We start from the raw sequence: 14,847 nt of genomic DNA, 5'->3' as shown, positions 1-14,847 counted from the left end.
GCATATAAACTTCAAAAATTCACGAATCTAATGCCTGATCATGGAACACTTTATATAATCGTATTATGTCCGAACTTATCAGAGTAGAGCATGGAGCCCTTTCTCTAATTAAGCATTCCTACTTTTATGATACCTGCTAAGAAGTAGGAAAAGTAACGGTGCAAAAGAAATGACGAGTGCGTTTAGATGCACACATGTGTGGGTGGCGTAGTGGGACGTTTGCTTGCGCTTGCGCAAGAAAGGTCCCAAAAATCGACACACAGATGCGCGCCGGCAAAGCCTCGCAGGCTCCGAAACGTTGCAGCCTTTGTTAGAACAAGAAATAATGTTCACTGAAAACTGTACCCTACCCTAGGAAGTTGGATATATTTTGGAATCATAGCCTTATTTTAATTTTATTACCAGACGTTTTAGAACTTCACCGATAAAATAACCGATAGTTTTATAATTGAAAAGGTTGATATAATTTCTACAATTAATATTCATTAAGAAAATTCTTAGGCTGCATTTTTTGTGGCGTAAATTCGCGCAATGCTTAATTGCTCAGTTTGCAGCGCCATTGAAACCAACAAATAAAATTCAATAATCAATCTGGGAGCACGGTAGTGCCCCCGCCAAGACGAGCCAAGCGAAGCGCAAGGGCACTACCTACATTTTCTCGAAACGTTTCGTGTTTGAACCCTCGTAACTTTGTTTTCGTATTAGTAATAACACCAGATGCTTAAAATTTTCAAGATATAATACCGTGAGTATATTAATTAAACATACAAAGTATGAATATCGTAGCTAGTATACTTTAGATTTTATAGATGTCCAAAAACCTAATATTAATCCTAATATTAGTACAGAGACAACAAAAAAAACCCAACCTAACCTAACCTATCCCCTTGACATAGGGGGTGGAAGTTTGTATGAGACTAGCATTATTTCTTGTGCTAGAGATATCTTAAAATTAGAGATATCTTAAAAATACTTCTTGTAAGAAATACAAAAATACGTGTGTAATATTTTTTCAAAAATCATTCCCTAACTCCTTAAAAAAGGAAATGAAAGTTTATACGGTAATAGTGACTACGGCCATCGCTACAAGGTCAATAAAGAAAAAAAAATAAAGAAAACAAAATAGTGGGACTAAAGAAATGCAACAGTAAAAAACCTGGTTGCGTAGGTTTTACCAACTTACAAAAATAAATGAAATCCCACCAAAAACTTTTTCATGTAAAAATGTTGCCAAGACGAGCCGAGCCTAGTTTGCTTCACAAACTCTACATTTCAGTCAAAATGTATGAAAAAGTCGTCAGATCTCATGTAGAGCCAAGATTCTTGATATATTGCGTCCTAACTTTACCAGACCTAACTTCACATCTCTACATTCTAGTTAAAACGTGTGGCCGTTTTGCTACCGTCACGTAGATTTCATAGGCATTCGTTATCTTATTTCTAGAGTAACGAAACGGCTCCGGATAAATGACTCCGTGCGAAGTCGGGCCAGGTCGCTAGTTTTCTTATAAACTACAACTTTATGAAAATAAGTTTATTTTTCAACATCTGTGTACTCCCTAGATTCCGTAGAAACCCTTAAACAGCTTCGATTTACAAAGAAGCAGATAATCAGGTAATTCGAAGATGCAGGATGCCCTCCATTCACCTGTGCTACACGTGGAACTTGGCTGTTGCGCAAGCGCCGCCGGTACTTTCCTTCGGTCACTACCCTTCTCACAGGGACAGTTATTCGGCTCTTGGCCGCACTCAAATGTTTTTAGGATATTTTCTAACGCTTTACAAAGTTAAGTGAGACTAGAATGTTGCGACATTGTTTTTTATTGGTGCGAGCTGGTAACATTTTTATAAGTAGAATAAGTAGTTTGGATAAGTAATTTTATGTGTCGCGCCGTGAAAATCGCAATGTTTCTATTAGGCACATTTAAAAACTACGGAAAAATAAGGAAAATAAAACTTATTTTTATCAATAAATATTTAATATTTATTTTAACTCTATAAACGACTTTTCTAGGTAAAAATATGAAAATAATAATGCATTTGCAAGTCGTAGTAACTTTTGAAAAAATAATTACTTAATAATAAAATGTTCTAGTTTTCCCTGCACAGCTTTCCTGTATATGTTATCCTGAAGCAGACGTGTTTTTCAGATTTGTTTCTGGACTGAATCATGAAGTTTCCGATCATGGCAAAGTTAAACAGAATTATTATTTTTTGTCTAAGTCCAAAAGTTTACATAACAGCGTATGTACTTAACATGATAAAAAAATAATAACGATCTGCGTTCTTAAAGATTTTTAGAATTACTTACTGTAGATAGTTCTCATGACTAATGTAGTGTAATAACTTTGTAGGAAACAAGTGAAACAACTTTAACTTCATTACGCCTAGTTATACCTACATACTTTTTGATCTTGAGTCGTTCCTCATCCCATATCTGGAAACCCCTTGGCCTGACATGGTATTTGAATGAGAATTGAGGCACCTCTTGTATAGGAACCATTGAGAGGGCATCCTGGCCGAGGGCATATTTGAATGAGTGCATAATGATCGGATCCCATTACTCGGATCAACTAGCCAATTTGTCTATGCTCCACTATGAAAATTATAAAGAATGACAAGTGACACACGAAATGAACGAAGGTCGCGATTACCATACAATGGCGTCTCGATACGTCGCACAGTCCGACGTGGCGTTACGGTGACAGAATCGCTGTTATGTCATTTATTTATTTACTTGCGTATGCGCAGCGCACGCGATTGGTTTTTGCCGGGAAATGACAACTTATTTTTTGTCCCCAAATATAATAAAGTACTCGCACTGCCTCATTTTACTTTTTTTGCCATAATATATTTTTATCAAAGAGTGTCACATCATACGTCATATTCTGATATAATAAAATTACAAGATTTATCAAAAACTGAAAAGGGACAAAATGCTATTCATATTTATGTAGAAACCATTAGATAAAAATATTTTTAATTAAAATCTATTAATTAAACTTAAATCTCTTGACACTGATTGGTTCCAAACAAACGTGACCTAAAGGTCAGGTGACTCAGTCGCTCAGGTGTATAAACTATTGAATTGGATTTAAACCTATACCTTGTAAGTGTAAAAACTATATTACCTATATGGTAGACATAATGAGAAAGGGTACGTTAATTCCCTGTTCATATGCATATTTTCAATAAAACGTTTGTTCCTTTTTTTTTTCAAAACGAACAAACGTTTTTGTTCGCTTTTTCAGAAACCTACCGATTTAATTTAATAAGCGTTAAGCTATATTTTCTAACATAATATACGTCTTGGTATTATATATAATTGGTACGTCGTACCAATAAGTACCTGTTTAATTTTTTCATATGTTACTAATGTTAATAAATAATTCAAACGTGTTTACTTATACAATTTGAGGTCACTTTGTTTCAATTTAAAAATTTTATCCCAAAATCCGAATTATAAAAATCACCGATACGCGTGTCGCGGCAGGTCATCGACCCCACGTGGAACCACCCTGATTTCACATAGTCTGTCCCTGTCTAGCATGAAAGCGATACTATCGCCGCACTGCTCTCACCGCCCATTCTCACGTGCGCCTGCGCCGCACTGAGCGCCTATCAAAGTTCTATGTTCTATCTTCTCTAGGACGCTGAGACATTGTAATATGTATGAGAATTTACAGTGTGTTACATTGTGTGTTACATTTACGGTGTGTAGGGAGATTGTATAAAATGGAGGTAATCATAGTGCTCCAATGAGGATATAATATGTGTGATGAAGAGATGAAAAAAAAAAGATTTTTAATTTGGCAAGTTTGTAATATTTGGGCAAATATTACATTTCGCAATCATCATTTTAGAAAATATATATGGAATAACAACGCAAGTTTGTCATCAATTCCACATTTTGTACTGGTTACATCTTACCACTTAATAAATCAGGTGCTTTTATTCGTCTTGGGGAAATCTGATACCTACTACAGTTAACTTGAAAAGAATGAAAATTAAAAGTATCTTACATACATACCTAGGTGATAGATATACTTACACAAATTGGCTAATTTTACTAAGATATAATAGTACCTACTCGTACCTACCGTAAGCCAGAGTACAATAGCAGTGTACTGTGACATAGATTTTTTAAAATTCGAACAAAACATAACAGTAGCTCTATTACCCTTCGTTGATTTCTCTCGCTCGCGTTTGAAACATGGGAGAAAAGGAACTTTTTCTATCGTTCTGATTGTCTGGCTCATACTTTTTAATTTATTTCGCCGGAGGCTTGAGAAGGCGATAGTACCGCTATTTTGCTCGAATTTACTTGCGTTAATTTCCTGTTTGGGTTGACGCCTGCTTGCGTTGAATTTTATAAGGATTGCATGCGACAATTGTAGAAATATATAAACTTATGGACACTTTGAGCGTATTTGTACTGTTCTTTGTTATGTAGGAAAGTTTTCCGTGTTTTCTTACAAGAACAATTTTCCGAGATGAAAAGCCATCTACACGAAATTTCAAATAAATAAATAGGTACATAATTAACATTGTATTTGTATATGTTGTTGTAGATTTTGTATTTGTATATTAGATAACTTGGAATCATATCAGTTCAGATTGAACTACGAAATCTAATACTTATTTGTATACTTGTACCCAACGAAGAGCCGAGGGCGGATAGAACTACTTAGTTGTTTTTTTTTTATATGAAAAAATCTACGAATCACGAAACGTCGTAGAATATAAGTTGCTGTTTTGATGTACCCAAGTAGTCTTTAGAAGGTTTTTCGTTTGACATCAGGGATAACAGTAACCCTGTATAAGATAAAATGTAGACTCTTAACTAAATGAGGGAGTGTATGGGAAAGTTAAGAATTGAAATACATCATTGCGTATTCCCATCGTCGCTTTAATTCTAATTTTCTATCTCTTCGATTGTATTATACTAGCGACCCGCCCCGGCTTCGTATGGGTGCAATATTATGCATGTACCTTTCCCATGAATAAAGTCGCATCAAAATCCATTGCGTAGCTTTGAAGATCTAAGCATATATATAGGGACAGACAGCAGGAAGATACTTATTTTCTACATTCATCTCATATAATGATAATTCTAACATTGATAAATTTAAATTGTACTGTATTGACATTGTGAGTAGGTATCGAATTTATCATTGGTGTACCAACTTAAAACTAAGTTCTACAGAGGCGCGTGCACGTAAAATGGAACTACAATGAGGTAAAAATGGTCATATAAATCTCAACGTATAAATAATACAGGATTGCATTAGTTGCGGATGACCTTTATGCAATACCTATTAGGCATAAAGCCACCACAAGACATTCAAGTGACTGCACAAATGAAGCGAGATTTGCTATTAAGCATAGCCTCTCATAATAAATGAGGTGGGAAGGCGTCGCCTCTCAAGGTCTTAGCATGTAATAGTGGTGGCTGAGATTATCTCAACACTCAAACGGAATAAGGGCTAGTACACAAGACAGTATAATTTGATACACTGGGCATAAATGAAATCAAATAAATAAATAAAAAATTCCATCAAAGAAAAATTGCCAAGTTTTGTGAGATTAACACGTGCTAACAATGATATTAAAGTTTTCTGAGTCATTACTGCAATTAAAACGCCCTCAGTCAGGGCATATCTTGCTGCTAATCACATCGATTGCTATGAAAATCGTAAAAAAATATTCCATGAAAACCCCTAATTATTCGATGTAATTTCTTGCCGAGAACGCATTAAAATGAAGGCATTATGGCCATATTTCTCTAGTCTTAAAAATTTAGTTCGCATGGACGAAAGATGATTCATACATTCAAGTACCTCCCTGCTAATGCAATCAACTATGCCAGTACCAAACACAGGGTCGATTATGGCTTTCTGAAGTCTGTAGTATATTTTCTTTAATTATTGCTTGAAATTATTTGGTGTCCTCATTGAGAATCCGCCTCGTTGCAGCGCGTCATGGCACATGCTGAGTTATACCTTTTCGTAGCTTATATACTTAATGTAAATAGGTTCCTAATATAAAATTACATCTAAAATGTAAAGCTACTTATTTCCTGTATAGTGTAGGTACGTATTTATGATAAGCCAGGAATAAATATATTTCTGTATTTTATATATTATCACATGTTTCAGAGACTAGTGATCGAATATAGGGAATAATCTTTACATAGAGTTTGTACAAAATGACAGAGAGGCCTTTGAATATTCGACTATAAAACTTGAGGTATATACCTCTATGAATTCTAAGAGTGGGTTGTACCAGTCAACTTTGACGTTAACGTGAACCTGCGCGACGTCCCGCGCCTAATTAGATAAAATGGTGTACTTTGCGTTTTCCTGCGTAGATTTTAACTTTAGTTAAAGTTAAAGTCGGCTGGTGCAACGCACTCTATAAATTAAGCTTTTAAGTTTTCATTGGAAATAAACGGTATATTTCATTTGTTCGGTTTGAACATGGGTACTTAAATTAAACTTACGAGTGTAGCCAACTCTCCCGGCATCCTTAATTACATATTAGGCTAGTACTTTTATTAGTGCTATAAAAGACAGTTACTTTCTAAAGGACTCGATCGACGCTAATTTTACATCAAATTGAGAATGCAAAATTGTATGGTCCTAAAGTGTTCCTCACAAAATATAAACTTCAATAAACTCATAACTAAATCAATAATTTAAGCACTCTTACAGCTTCTCTTATAAATATATATTTTTAGCTTTGATAAATTAGTAATTTAAAAAAACCTGAAAGTATGTTTATTGTCCTTCTTTCACATAAACATGGATCAAAAAAAGCTGAAATCCTTTTTGTAAATCGCGACCCAGATGAAATAATGAAACACAATTTTGTGTATTGATTGCAGCATCGCACTCACACATTGTAATCATTTTGCTTACCTACAATACGAACATTGATTTTCCCTTGTGTAATAGAGTAACTATATATCAATAGAGCACGATACCGATAGGCGGAGAAGGGTGAATAATTTTTAAGTATCATAATTTTTGAAAACAAATCAAATCTCAGGTCTTTATGAGCCGACGTTACTTCGAAATACGAAGTATTCCTGAAACCACTTTGTGAACTATTTATTTAATTATTCAGGTATCTTAAAGGAAGGAAAGGCACCTAAAGTGTTTTTTTTTTGCTAATTTTGTCATTTCAGTTTCAAAAGATCTCGTTGGTGATTTTGATGATTTGATGACATAGGTATTTATTGGCCAATCATTGGCAAGCGAAAGCTCTACTACAGGCGAAGGCTGTAGATGGAACCCTTTGATCAATGCCGAATCATAAAAGGCAACTATAAAACAGCACTAAAAAGCGAATTGCGCATAGAACCGAACACTTAATAAGAGATTTGAAGCCGTGAAGTGACTTGGCTGCAATGTGTTGTGATAGCATGTGAAAGTCATATAAACGGCCAGATAGACAAGGTGTTCGCCCCTTAATGGTCGATTGTAAAACGGAGACTGTTAGCAGTACCTCTTCAACAGTCTCCCAGTCAATAGATATTTGAATTTTTAATAATCTCAAACTACGATTTGAGCACAAATGGACTGCTACGCAGCCTCGTAGCTCGGCCACGGCGCCACGGGTGCCGTAGCAATTTAAGTACTTTCTCGATTGCACAAACTACGAAAATTCATATGTTACAATTTTTTTCTTATTTTTTACAATGTAAAAACTGCGTCTTAACCCTGAGAATTCGATCCCATGGGAATTTCGAGATGATATCTAAGCTGTCGTACATGGAACAAATCAATTTCCTAGTTACCAAGTGTGCACAAATGCACAAAATCTTAAAATGGGTTGAATAGTTTTAGAGTTTGTTGATATCCGAGGAAAACCCTCCGTCCTACTTACGACTCCGAATCCGGGGGATATTTATAGTTACTATTTTAACATCTAGAAATTATGTTATACGACGATTATTAATATGTTAGCGACCGGTCCCGACTTCACTCGGGTAAAACATAATAAATTACCTATACACTTAAACCTTCCTCAGAAAACAGTGAAAATCCATGCGAAAGTAGGTTTTGGGTTTATCGCAAAAAGACAGACAGTCGTGGCATAGTACTTTGTTTATATTATGTAAGGATTTATAAGGATTATTCTATTGCTCGATTTCATTTCCTGTTGGTACAGGGGGTCCTAACTACCGTTTTGAGGCTCCGACTTCTATTCTGAGGTAGATATGTCTGCAATATGCAATTGCAGTTAGTAATTATGAACTTCTCTTACTTGGTGCTTAAACTTAGTACAAGTGCATAATTTAAGTATGAGTCCTACGGCTTCGAGTTCCGAAGCGCTGACCTTGTCGCGTGGGAGCGCAGCTAGAAATCGGCCCTGCGCTTGCGCAATCTCAACCACTGGCGCGCGCCTCCGCCCGCGTCCGCCATGTTGCCCAGGTAGATTCTACCTACCAGTCGTTACATTCTAGCTTTGGGCCATCAAGTTTTTAAAGAATAGACAAATATGCATAAATTTCTTCCTATCCTAGGTATAAAATATTGATATTTTTATCGTTCTGTCATCCCCACACGTTCAAGCTGCGGTGGGAGTTGCGAACGAAGAAAGTCAAGTATTTGTTTGTTGTTTTGAGGGTAGAGAAAGAAACCTGAAGAAATTAATGTTGCCTCACGTGGAGGCGGCCTCGGCCGGCTAGACCTGTTCCAGTACATTAAAAATTCAAATTTAGGGTTCTTGTGACTAATAGGACAAAAAAGTCTTCTGGACCAGAAAACTATAAAAAAGCTACGATTAAGTATTTCATATGTAATTAAATAAATAAATTTATGATTGCAGAAATCGATAAGTATAGGTACAAATTACCATTATATTATTTATGTTGCCATATAACCGATTCGGAAAATAGGCGTTCTGTGAAAAATAGGCGTTCTGCGAAAAATAGTGAATTCAGAAATTCGTTTCAGTATTTATAGCTAAGTACCGGTCATATTAGTAAATTTTTGTGCTAAAAATTGATTTTTGACTAATTTACGACAAGTACAGTCATAATAATTTAGGGTTAATCGATTCGTGTCCAAAATCGAGCTTTCGTGAGATGGAATTAGTGATGAGCCGCGGCGTAACGGGATGTCTCTCTAACGGCTGCTGCGGCTGCGCATTCGATACCGCTTCAATCCAGAAACGATGGATTCCTCTTTCAACCTGGGATTTGACGCCAAACTGATAGGAAAAATAAGAGCTACTGCCAAGGATTGGTGGAGACGTGGGTTTGAGTCCCACTCGGTGAATTAGATTTAATATAGACATTGCAGTAATAAAAGGTTTTTTCATATTTTTGTATTTATTATTAATTTGTTGGTTCAAAATTTAGGTGATTTTATGATGACATGAACATACAATGAATCGAATGCAAATTCTAGATCAAACTCCAGTATTCACCACTTACGCAAATGTATAAAAAACAAAAAGACATTGTACTTGGTTGAATTTAAAATTACAATTAGGAAAAGATGACGTTATCGAGATACGACTAAACAGATAACAAATGGATTTATGGGCAGCCAAAACATTTTTGAAAACTTGTACTTAGTAGCGGTAATTTGGTAAGTAGTCCAATTAACCAAATTATTGCAACAAGTGCAACCAGTTGAGTAGCACCAACAAAATGTAGGTAATAAAGTTATAAGTTAAAAATGATTGTATTGTGAGCTAAAGGGAATGCATCAGACAATGCGATTCATTCGTATTGCTATCTCAAAGACTGTTTGCAAGTGAGTGGGAAGGCAACATCTTTGTTCGACAACATTATTTTCCACATTAAGTCCACGACAGGTGTCCCCATCGCACGTTCCGATTATCATCGGAGACATATCGATATCGCACGATAGCATCCGATGTGTCAACGATAAGGTTAGCCACCTTTTTCGTCTGATGCCTGAGTTACTCTTGGAACAACTGTGTACTTATGTAGAATATTGATGAATAAATATAATTATAGTACAATGACTATAGCGTGTGTTGCACCAGTCAACTTCGTTAACTTTAACCTGTGCCGACATCGTTTGAATAAAAAGGAGTAATCTGCTATTTTCTTCTCAGGTTAAAGATAATGTCAAAGCGTCCAAGTTGACTGGTGCAACCCACTCTAAGTAGGTATAACTAAAATCATAAATACATACTAATGCGCAATAATCATTTCACCAATGCAAAAATACTTGCTTAATTAGTTAAACATCACGTACTAATAGTGTTTTAATGATTCATTAATGTAGATATTGTGCGCATAGGGCTGTATTGGAATTGGAAATGACTGGTTTCATGCGTGTAGCCCTTCTTGGAATTGGGAGTTGATTGAGCAGGACCGCTCCCCACACAGCTGTGACACACTTTGCAGGAATCCGCCACGGTATCCATGTACCTAGCCTGTGTCCGCGACATATTAGCAGAACAGTGTATGTACCTGTGTAGTGTGTACAAACACAAGTATCGTAGTGAAATCTTAAAGTCTACGAGTTACGTGTAGCGGCTGAAAGAAGCTATAATTTAACTCGATTAATATGACGTGGCTTTGATGATTTTTTGAAATATCTTTGTTTATTTGCTTTCCTTTTTTTTCTTTCTATTTATCCCTCCACAAAATAATGAAAATAAAAACAATCCAGACCCCATAGTCTGCTATCATGCGCATTATTTTTATAGTACAAATAAAAAATAGTACGCGAGACTCATTGACGAACAGGACAATCCACGTGAAAAATAGCAAACAAAACGCAAGCATTATTATGTTATTATGAAGCGAATTCTTGTCCCTTATGTGTTCCCATTAAATTTTAAAAAAGTGGAATAAATTTATTCTTAATCAAGTAAAACTCGAAAGTGTCGCAACCAGCAACCGTATAGCAGCATCCGTCGAATTCCAACATGGAAGGCCCCGAAACTTGGATTAAGTAGGAGGTAGAAGGGCCTGTCCTGGTGGTGGTCGCATCTAACGGTCTAGTCGCGGTTCAATGACTTCTTTCGGACGCTCAATTTTTGCCGGGTACTGTTAGATATCTCACGTTTGGTAATAACATACTGCAGCTATTTCTCCGTGCATGGGAATATTACTGGTGCAACACGACGCCTTTGCTAAACAATCGGATTGTAAGATCGTTTACGTTGGATATCAGCTATAATATTTTGTATAGGCTTGCAAGATTTCGTTAGTTTCATGCAATTATATTTCTTTTGCTATAACTCTTATTAATGTAAGCAGATTGCAACAAAACACATTGCAATGTGAATTAAAACTATTTAATAGTATTAAGTAAGTATCATCATTTAGATAGTTTGAAACGAAATACAAGGCCAAAAATTACGAAATAGATCACAAAATGGCTAATGTTCCGTGTGACACTAAAGTAAACACGATTCATCTGAGAATTTCCCGTATAATATAATCTGAGTGACGTCTGATAAGCCAACGCCTAGGCTAAGATAAGATATCCTGGGATATTCAAGTTTTCTTCAAAAACCCTGAGAAAAGAAGCCACAATATCTTTTACTTTTTAAGAGCTAAGTTATTATCAGATTCAATATGTGGAACAAAAATTATTTTTATTTCCTTTACTGACTTGACTTTTTGTTTTGTTAAAACAAAAAGTCAATAATAGGAAAGAAAGTTTGTGCATTATCTATGAAAATCCCCTAATTTTATAGAGAAAGGATCGTCAAGATAATTAAGTATATTGAGCCTAAGATAAACGTAACTCAAAGCTCGGGAAATTAGAGATAAAATAGAATCAATCGCTAATAATGAATGAAGCCGGGAAAATTACGAAGGAAAATCTTATCGAATAAAATTATAAGTTAATTAGGAGAAACTCAACTCTAAAGAGTAAAACTTTAACATGTATAGACATTTATTTGTGTAGAGTGATCCCACCTCGCGGAGATCTATGTACACATCTCTCTTAGAAAGCTAAAGGATTTCTTTTTGTTCGTAGCTTTTACCACCGTCTACTTTAACAGTTACTGGCGACCGTTCGCTATTGCCGTTACAGCAAAATCTGCTTATTCATTGGACACTCGAAAGACCCAAACTTAAGAGGCTTTCGCCATTATTTTGAAATAGATCTAGCGAGTACGTGTCAGCACCGTTACAAGCACCCATCCCGATAAAGATACTTTCCTAGAGAGCTTCAAGCTTGACGATTTATCTGCACTAAAATATATCAGTTTATTAGATATTAAAACTTTACATTATCGCATATAGGCTAAGTTCAGTACTACGACTACGACGACATTTTAATAAACGCTTGAAATTTATCGACGACGCTATTCTTCAAGTGCATCTCAATCAAAATTTTATGGAATTAGTTACAATATAACTGAAAGATACACAACCGGTATTTAAATGATATGCTTACATATATATATATATATAATAGATATAATAAATTTATTTTATGGACTAAGCTATGTCAGTAGCCAACAAAAATTGGCTGTAATAATTCCTTCCATTTTGACTACATAGCCTCTGAGGAGATCGTAATAAATTATCTTATCTACAAGACAGAAAATTAAGCCGTCCACCTAAACTCGATTTTAAAAAACAATTACTAAGAAGATATACAAGGTAAGTTTTTCAGAAGTCATATGTTATGTAAATTACATGATAGACCTGTCTTTACGTGGATTACACTTATATCACAGGCCTAGAATATTATTCTTCTGCTTTATATATAATTATTTTAAAAACGAAATAATTTTCAAATTCCTCTTTAGGTACTTTAATGTCACTTTTATTCCCGTGTTTGTTATTAGGGAAAGTGTGTTGGCAAGCTTTGCATCAGCGCGAGAAGTAGGTCATCCGTTGTAAGGACTTCAGCTCGACACGATGACCTAGGTCAGGTCAGCCAGCACTGAATTACGCTCGTCCGGGCCGATCGATACAGACAGGTGTCAAAATAACCTGTCTCATATAGCAACAGCTGAATTGTAAATGGTAAAAGGACAATAAAATTGTTGATTACTATCTTTTGTTTTAATTTAACTCACATATTTATCAATAGAAATTTGATTTCGGTTATGAGAATGGCATTGTGTTAAATTAGTCTAATTATTTTGATTTTTTTGATAAATTATGGTTTTATGAAAACCTTATTACATTGTATTTATACGTAATATTTATTTTTACAAATTATAATAACCACATCGAAATTTATCTTCTTTGTTAAAAAAATACAAATATAGCACACTTCACTTTATCGAACACAGTATTCATAAAAAAGTATAGTGTCATATTTAAACCGTTTATCGAATCGTAATCGAACAAGTTTAAATGATAATGAATTGAAAGAATTAAGTATATTTTTAAGTGAATATAGTCGTAAAGTAATAGCTATAAGCCCGTAACTAACGCAAGACATACATGCTCGTATATTTATATAGTTTGTTTAACTAATAGATCAATAAAAAGTAAAATAACAAGAAATAAAATACTAAGAAAAAAGAAAAAAACATAATTTCATTTCCGATTAATGAGTCTCTACATAAATTCTCTTTAGTTCTAAGACGGAAAGACACACATTTTTTTCATTTTTGACATAGCTTTCATTGGCATGCAATGTCAAACATGGATTTAATAAGTACTTCGTCGGAATACCTATTAATTCCATGATTTCAAACTAAATCCATGATTTCAATATTAAGTTCATTAGGTTCTCAACTTTGACGTTGGCAAAATCATCGTTTTGGCGAACGATGGAGCCATGACCCATAAAAAAAAGTTGCAAGCATAGATTTGAAAAGGGCCACGGCCCCGCGTGCAAGAAATTTAGATACAATGAAAAAACAAACAAAACACATAATATATTGTATTTGAGAAGACAACGTGAATTAGGTATATAATATTCGGGACGAAATATATATACAATCAAATGATAATAATGTTATAGATAAGGCTAAGTATATGTAACGAAATATATTCATCTACCCATGGGAGCGTCATGATAAGGATGTTTTTGCCAGACATTTATATCAAACAGGTTAAGTAAATAATAATGTTGTGAGGTACCTATTCTACCTGTTTATTCATTTTTAGGGTTTGCCATGTCCGTCTGGCCGTCCGTCCGCGGTCTAGCTTAAAAACTATTAGTACTAAAATGATGTCATTTGGTATCGGTATACACATTAAACTCGCCGACAAAGCGGTCAAATAAAATTTAAAAGTAATCAAAATTCAGGGTACCTCCATTACATGTGACGTGAGAATGATTATTTTTCATTTTTCCTATGGTGTGGGTTTCTTTACGTGGCCTGACACGCACTTGGCCGATTATTATAGATATCCCAATCCCAAATAATAAATGCGAAAGTAAGTTTGTTACCTCGTCACGAATTATCTACTGGACCGATTGTTATGAAATTTGGTACACGGGTAGAATAAAACCTGGAATAAGATATTTGGTACTTTTTATCCCGAAATTCCCACTGGAGCAAAGCCCCGGGGCGCACCTAGTAATTATGTAAGTTTACAAACGTACATACGTTATTAAGTTAGTATAGTCTATATTTTGTCGAACCATCGGATGGTTTGACAGCAAAGTTTTCTGAAGAGTCAGATCATACCAACAAATTTTAGTATACAGGAAGTCCGGGTAATCTCAGATGCGAGAGAGAGACAGCCCGCAGTTTTATTAATATATTGCTAAGCTATGGGACATACATAACAAAAAGTTTGAGGAGTATGGTTTCCGTCTTAGAACAGGACCATTCCATATTCTCCCGTAGCTGCCGCACGAAGCGACTGATAGATATACAATCTTCGATCATTACTAAATGATCTAAGGCATTATTGACGCCTTA

This window comes from Plodia interpunctella, chromosome 5, assembly GCF_027563975.2.
Source record: "Plodia interpunctella isolate USDA-ARS_2022_Savannah chromosome 5, ilPloInte3.2, whole genome shotgun sequence".
NCBI lineage: Eukaryota > Metazoa > Arthropoda > Insecta > Lepidoptera > Pyralidae > Plodia > Plodia interpunctella.
The sequence above is the reverse complement of the archived record's forward strand: the minus strand, read 5'-3'. Positions refer to the sequence as shown.